This window comes from Podarcis tiliguerta, assembly GCF_965153285.1.
Source record: "Podarcis tiliguerta genome assembly, chromosome: 3".
In the NCBI taxonomy this organism is placed as follows: Eukaryota; Metazoa; Chordata; class Lepidosauria; order Squamata; family Lacertidae; genus Podarcis; species Podarcis tiliguerta.
Genome location: NC_139536.1, coordinates 100,798,842 through 100,806,048, shown reverse-complemented (window position 1 = coordinate 100,806,048; position 7,207 = coordinate 100,798,842).

The window sequence follows — 7,207 nt, the reverse complement described above, 5'->3', positions numbered from 1 at the left end:
GCGACTGGAGGAAACACCAAAGCTCCCCGAGAGCAGCTAGTGATCGTCGGAACGCATCTGCGGTTCCCGTGACTTCGGCAAAACTAAAATCAAAGCAGTTCTTCTTCACAAGAAGCAACGCGGCCCGCTGTTAGTAGCTGTCATCGGTGGCGGTGGGTCTTTAAGCGTTCGACACGTTTGCACAGATTTGGGTCACTATCCGGTTCGAAGCATCGCTATGATTTCGGCGAGGGAGCGCGAAAGCGCGCGCTTCAAAGTTCCCATATGCTGAATTGGATCGCGCGCTGCGCTCCCAGGGCAAGGCTTTTCCCCTCCCTATTTTCCCTCCCACTTAAAAATAAACATGGAATTTGAAAAACCCTTGAACTCTGCACCTGGTCAAAGAAAAAAAAAAGTGAAATGGAATTAAACAATTATTTATTTAATTTTTTAAAGGAAGCTTAACCACAAAGCAATGTGGCGTTCCTCTCACCTGCTGACCTCTGGGTGTCCCCCGCTTTATTCCTTTGCTCTTCCAAACACACTAAATAATGAACGCGTTTTATTTCAACCAAATAAACCTGTACAACAAAAGACACCTTAGATCCACGGGTGCTGTCTAATTCCTTCCTGCGTTTGATTTATAGCGTGGTCCCACAATCTAGTGAAAATAAAAGAACGCTGACATTATGTGTCTTTAAGCTAATTTCTGGAGTGATTTACTCCCCGGGAAGTCTGAAATCCCGAGCAGTCACCCTGACCCTCTAAACAGTTTTACTTGGAAAGAAGGTACTGTATTATCTTCTTAGTAAGCGCGTTTAAAACTACTTGCAAGTCAATGCCACCGAAAGGTCTACTCAGAAGGAAGTTCTATTGCATTCAATGGGGCTTACCCCTATATAAGCGGGGTCCATGGAACCAATGGGATATACTCCCGAGTCGAAAAGTATATACTTGCAGCGTGTACGGGGTAGACCCCATTGAAGAGAAGGGGACTTATTTTTGCGTAAACGTGCCTAGGTTAGCGCTGTTACCTGAATGCGTTTATGACTGGAGGTGTGTTTGAACTTAAGTTGATAGTTAACGCATCCCGATCCTAATCGCACCTACCTGGAGCCATTGTGCATTTGAAGGTGATTTAACTTCCCAACTGAATGGAAGAAAAGAAGGGAGTTGTTCAGAAAAGCAACAAGAGGGAAACCGGTTTGAATCCAGAAAGCGGTTTTGGTTCCATTTCAGATGGCCGGCTTCCTTACCCCAGTTGGTGGGGTAGAGAATTGTGGAAGTGGAAGAGAATTAACCCGGCATGCTGTAAAACGGATTGCGGCGAGGAATTGAGTCTTTAAAAACTGAGCTGAGTTTCCCACTGGCTCAAAGCTCCCTCGGAGCACAGCGATGTTTGTTTAAAACAGAAATATTTGGAATAGTCTCGCGGCGGAGAGGCTTGAAAGCGAAGCGAAGCGGGGAGGTTTAGACACGCCGCCTGCTTACTATCTCCTGATTGAATAATCGCTCCAGAAACCTCCAATTCTCCCGCGTGTTCAGTTCACGTCTATTAATAAATCCGCGCTCGCTCGAGGCAAAAAGGTGACAGCCCTTCTTCTCTCTCCCTTAAACACCGCGAACGGATTTTTTTATTTTTTTTTAATCCCACTAAGACATGGAGAGACTATCCTTGCTTTCCCCCCAGCGAGGATCTGTACCCGATTAGGAAAGAAGAGTCTGATTTAAAGAGTCTCATAAAAACTTTTAAAGAAAAGGCATCCGCTTCCTAAAATGTCAGGAAACATGCAGAGCGATCTCTGTAAATCTACTCAGAAATAAGTGCCACGGAATTAAGTGAGATTTATTCCCATGTAAGTGTGCATTAGATTGCGTCCTTGGAGAGCGAGATGATGATTAAATCAATAATGCTATTAATTAAGTATACCGGAGTAGAAAATTCCCCCCTTAAAAATTTGACTATTTCAAGCGGCAGGCGGGGATAATCCGGGGCCATATTAACTCGAGCGCAGGAAGCGATCCAAATGAGCTTTGATCCTCTGCGGGCAAAATCAGAAACACGGAAGTCAACGGGAGATATATATGTGTTTTGCCACGGTTGTGTGTATGGGGACGAGTGTGTATGGATGGCACCCGCGCGTGCGCCTGTCCTGAAAACTGGGCACGCGCGATCCTAAGTGCGCAAAGCAATCCTAACCACGTTTTCTTATTCAGCTGTCAGGGCAAGATAAGCACTGCCCCATCGACACTTCAAAGCGGGACTTCAAAGCGAGTCGTTTAGGTTTAATAGTGACCTCTGTGTTGCTGTTTAACCCCTTCCGGTCAGGGCTCCTCAGTTCCCAAATGTTTTAAATGATAGTAAGCGCTACAAATTTGGAAGTCAATAAGAATCGCCCCAAAAGAGCCTGTGCGAGTGGAAGTGTGAAGCCTCTCCTGTGGAAAAGCAGCGATATCTGTTTCTGTACACACGGGCAGGCGAGGGGAGCGCTTCTAAGGTCCGAAATGGTTCACACGTTCCTCGGGCTGACACGGGTTTCAGCCGATTTACGGATTGCTAGCACAACCCCACTCTATAGTCCCCCTGAGTTCAATGGTGCTTGCTACCCGGTTGCGCAGGTAACCCCACTTACTTGGGAGTAAGCTCCATTGACTTCAATAGGACATCCTTCTAAGTAGACATAGTTAGGATTGCGCTGTAAAATCGCAACCAACAGAGACGTATCAGGACCCCAGCTAAGACTGTCCCGTTGTGTCCATCTATCTAGTATTTATCTAACTAAACACGAGTCGCTGTTTTTAGGGGAGACACCCGATTCCTTTGTATTTCAATTGACCCTATTTATTAGGAAGTTGATTGACCTCAGTTCTGGATCAATTTATTTCGGCCATAAATCTGCTCAGATCACGGACTTAACAGAATTGTGGAGCAGAGGTCTGCATGCTGAAAACTGAATTATTTCTGTTTAAGCAGTCTGTGGCTTTGTTTGTGAGGTGCTTGCAGCCTGATCCTAAAATACTCCAGAACGAGTCCCGTTTAGTGATGCCTACAACATCCTTGTGTGCGCAGGGCAGCAGCCGATTCGCTTTAAATCCTAGTGCCACTTACGCAGGGCGATCCAAAGCATGTTTGCTGATAAAGGAAATGGCACTGAACTACACAGCGTCCACAGATAGTCCCTTCCCCAAAAGATTTATGCAGTCGCAGCTGAACAATGTAGAATTTCCCCTCCCCGTAACCCATATATCCGGAGTCAGACGGAAAACCTGAGCTGTGTAACCCCTTTTTAGAACGGCGGGAGAAGAACAGGGTCAAAAAGGGATTAAGACAGATCTGAAAATCGTAGTTTACGGTGCCAGGAATCCGGAGGGAGTGAAGTAGAAAGATCAATTTACTCCCACTTCAGTAACTAACTGTGTAGTCCTCATGTGAACCCCGTTATAATCTATCTAGCTAGCTAAGTGTTGGAAGCATCATCTGGAAATATGCAACTGTCGCATTTGGGGATCAAACCTGCAACCTCGGTGTTATCAGCACCATGCTGATTTATCTCTACAATTAGCAATAATCATTGCCTCGGATTAACCTCATTGGCTATACATATTGGTTATATTGTTGTTGGCAACCGTGTATTTCAGGAGTCCATGGAGGAGTGCGCCTTTGTGGGTGAAGTCAAACGGTTGGAAGGTTACAGCGCCTGCTGCGGCTGTAGAAACCGATATAGGAGAGACATGTTTTGTTGCAGCTGGGGCAGATGAAGGCTTCAAGTTTCTTCTCTCTGCGCTGCTCCCAGTGGTCATTCCTCCTCTGGTCACTGCTATGAATAAAGGACCTGAGTTTCTTACACCCCCCCCCCCCCGTAGAATAACTGTCACACTGATACACCTGGAGGACCAGCCCAGACCACTCTAAGGGTCAATTTGCTTTCGCTGCTTGCTCCTGGGAAAGGGAGACCCGGGCAAGGGCGTCAGACAAGAGCAAGCGATCGGGTTCAGAAACTGACCGGGCATGGAACGCGGGCACTGAAAGCCAGATTTGAGCCTCCGCCGGTCGCATTCCGGGCGCTGCTGGCAGGAAGCGCGCTTCGCTGTGCGTGCGAGTATTTTTAACGAGGTTCTCTGCCTCGCGATGAAAGCTCGCTTCCTGCCCTGTTTCGCTCTCCCTGGAGGGCTATTCTTCCTTGCTCATCCTGGATCCGAGCTCACATTGCCTTCGGCGTTCAGAGAGCGCCACCGATTTTAACTGCTGTGTCGCCACTTATACCTGGGAGTAAGCCTCATTAAACACAGCGGGGCTTGCTTCCGAGAAGACGTGCGTAAACTGTTAAGCGACTCCCCGCGTAAATCCCCATTTTTTTTGGGGGGGGGCGGGGAATCTGTTGCAATCCCCATCGGATATTGATAAGCAAACAAAGGGCAGGATGGGAGTGCCGTTTTATTTATTTTATTCAATGGGGAATTAAAAGACCGCTGCAACCAGCCCCTAAGATATTGCTGGTTTGCCTTTCTTAAAATGGGGAGCGGGGAGGGAGCCCACTGCAGGGCTGCCAACAATATTGAAGGGGGGGGGGGGAGAGACAGGCAAGCTCCGTCCGGCATAATCGATCACATGATGTGGCAGATGCACACTATTTGAATAGTGCCCATCAACTTGAGAAGAAGCTCAAATTGGGGGGTCGAGGAGTCTCTAGGAGTTGGGCCCCTTGTCCCACAATATTTAACACTCTGCCTTTAATAAGAGCGCAGAGGCTCTACGTGAGGGGCAAGATGACGCAGTGAGGATTAGTTACTCCTTTTTGCACATCAATCCTTATTTTATTTTATTTTTTAAATCTCGGATTCAGCATAAGGAGCAGGAAGCGCTGAAAGGGTGAATCTTTCATTCTGCTTCCGTACAATAAGGAAATGATACGGTTTTTCGTCCGCTTTATTGGAGGTCACCTAATGAAAGGGTTCCTCCACTAGAAGTCCCGCTCCTCGCCACTTCTCTAGAGGTCGACTCTTTGCTCTGGTCGTGATCGGAGGTCATACGCAGTGTTGGAGAGCGGACGACGACAAATCGTATCATTTCCTTATTGTACGGAAGCAGAATGAAAGATTCACCCTTCCAGCGCTTCCTGCACCTTATGCTTAATGCACGATTAAAGAAATAAGATTGATGTGCAATTAGAAGTAACTAGTCCTCACTGCGTCATCTTGGTCCTTATGTAGAGCCTCTGCGCTCTTATTAAAGGCAGAGTGTTAAACATTGTGGGACACAGGAGCCTTTGAAGAAGGAGCGTAGGTCATGAGTAGAGTATCTACTTTCCATGGTCCAAGGTTCAACACCGGAATCTCCAGGTCTGACTAGGAAAGCATCCATTCGCGGGGGAGAGATCGGAGCTGGAGGGAACGTTGTTCTCAGGACACACTAGAGAAGGTTCATAGGATCGTATTGGTCACAGATCACTGCAGATGGTGACAGCAGACACGAAATTAAAAGACGCCTGCTTCTTGGGAGGAAAGCAATGACAAACCTAGACAGCATCCTAAAAAGCAGAGACATCACCTTGCCAACAAAGGTCCGTATAGTTAAAGCTATGGTTTTCCCAGTAGTGCTGTGTGGAAGTGAGAGCTTGACCATAAAGAAGGCTGATCGCCGAGGAATTGATGCTTTTGAATTATGGTGCTGGAGGAGACTCTTGGGAGTCCCATGGACCGCAAGAAGATCAAACCGATCCATTCTTAAGGAAATCAGCCCTGAGTGCTCACTGGAAGGACAGATCTTGAAGCGGAGGCTCCAATACTTTGGCCACCTCATGAGAAGAGAAGACTCCCTGGAAAAGACCCTGATGTTGGGAAAGATGGAGGGCACAAGGAGAAGGGGACGACAGAGGACGAGGTGGTTCCACAGTGTTCTCGAAGCTACGAGCAAGAGGCGGTGGAAGACAGGTGTGCCTGGCCTGCTCTGGTCCATGGGGTCAGGAAGAGTCGGACACGACTAAACGACTAAACAACAACAACATTGATCATAGCAGAGGACATTCCGCGTGACCAAGGGCATATCTTGAACTCAAGTCCACTGGTTGCCTACATAATGGTCTTTAGACGTTAATGGGGAGGGGCCCCTCTAGATATCGCTGGGCTACTACGACCCCCATCTCCTTGACCCCTGGTTGGGGCTGATAGGAGTCCAACAGCATCAGTAATGCGCCAGATCCCCCACGTCCCTTCTTAGTGGTTAACCTTCCAGCCTCTGGACCCGGGGTGCCAACCTGAATATTGGTGGGGGTTAAGCCCCACCCCACATAATTGATCACACGACACGGCACACATTTGAATGGCAATGCCCATCAACCGGGGTTGGGGGCGGCGGGGCTGGATCCCTCAAATATTTTATTGCGGGACGGCAAAGTGATCTCGACCCATAGGACCTGGTTCTTATGCTCTGAGCACCAGAGCGCACTTTCCGCGCAAACTGCACTGGTCAAAGGGAGGTCACGGCAGTTGGGGCTGGGGCACGGTGGGTCTGATAATGAGTTCTGGAGGGTTACGCCCGAGGAAGTGGGTGCTAGGATTGGAGCCAGGGGGAAATGACTCCTCCCAGTAAGGAAACGAAGGAAGGCGAGAGTCGCAGATGCGCGCACTGTTCATCTCCTGCGGCGGGTCCAGCGAGCGCCGGCGGCCGTCGACACTTTTAAGGTGCCCAGAGGGCACCAGGCTTACTGTAAACCCGTCCACCCCAGATCTCTGGATCTGGCCCGTTTCCATCTGGACAAGCGTTTCACCATCCTCCTCCCCGACGCCTCTCTTCCTTTCCCAGCTGGCGGTCCTCGCAGCGCGCTCAGAAAACGCGCCTGATCCATCTGAAATGACTCCACCCAGTCTCATCCTCACCGTCCCGGGTTTCAACTGACACTTTCCCGGGGAAAGCTGGGGGGGGGGGGACACAAACAACTCCCGACATATTTGCGAAAACGATACTTTTTCCTAAGGGGGGCGGGGCTTGTTTATTTCGCTCCAGAAGAACAACAACTAAACAAAAACGAAATGGCCAGACAGGAACTGATGTTCACAGCATCATCATCTTTAAAGTTAGGGTTCTTAGAGAAATGTTTCATCCTTGAAACCTAGGGTACCATTTTTTAATTTTAATTTTCCTCCTCAAAACCCAGGGTACCATTTTTTTATTTTAGAGAGAGAGAGACAGAAGGACACAGAGTCTTGGGACACCTTAAAGACCAACACA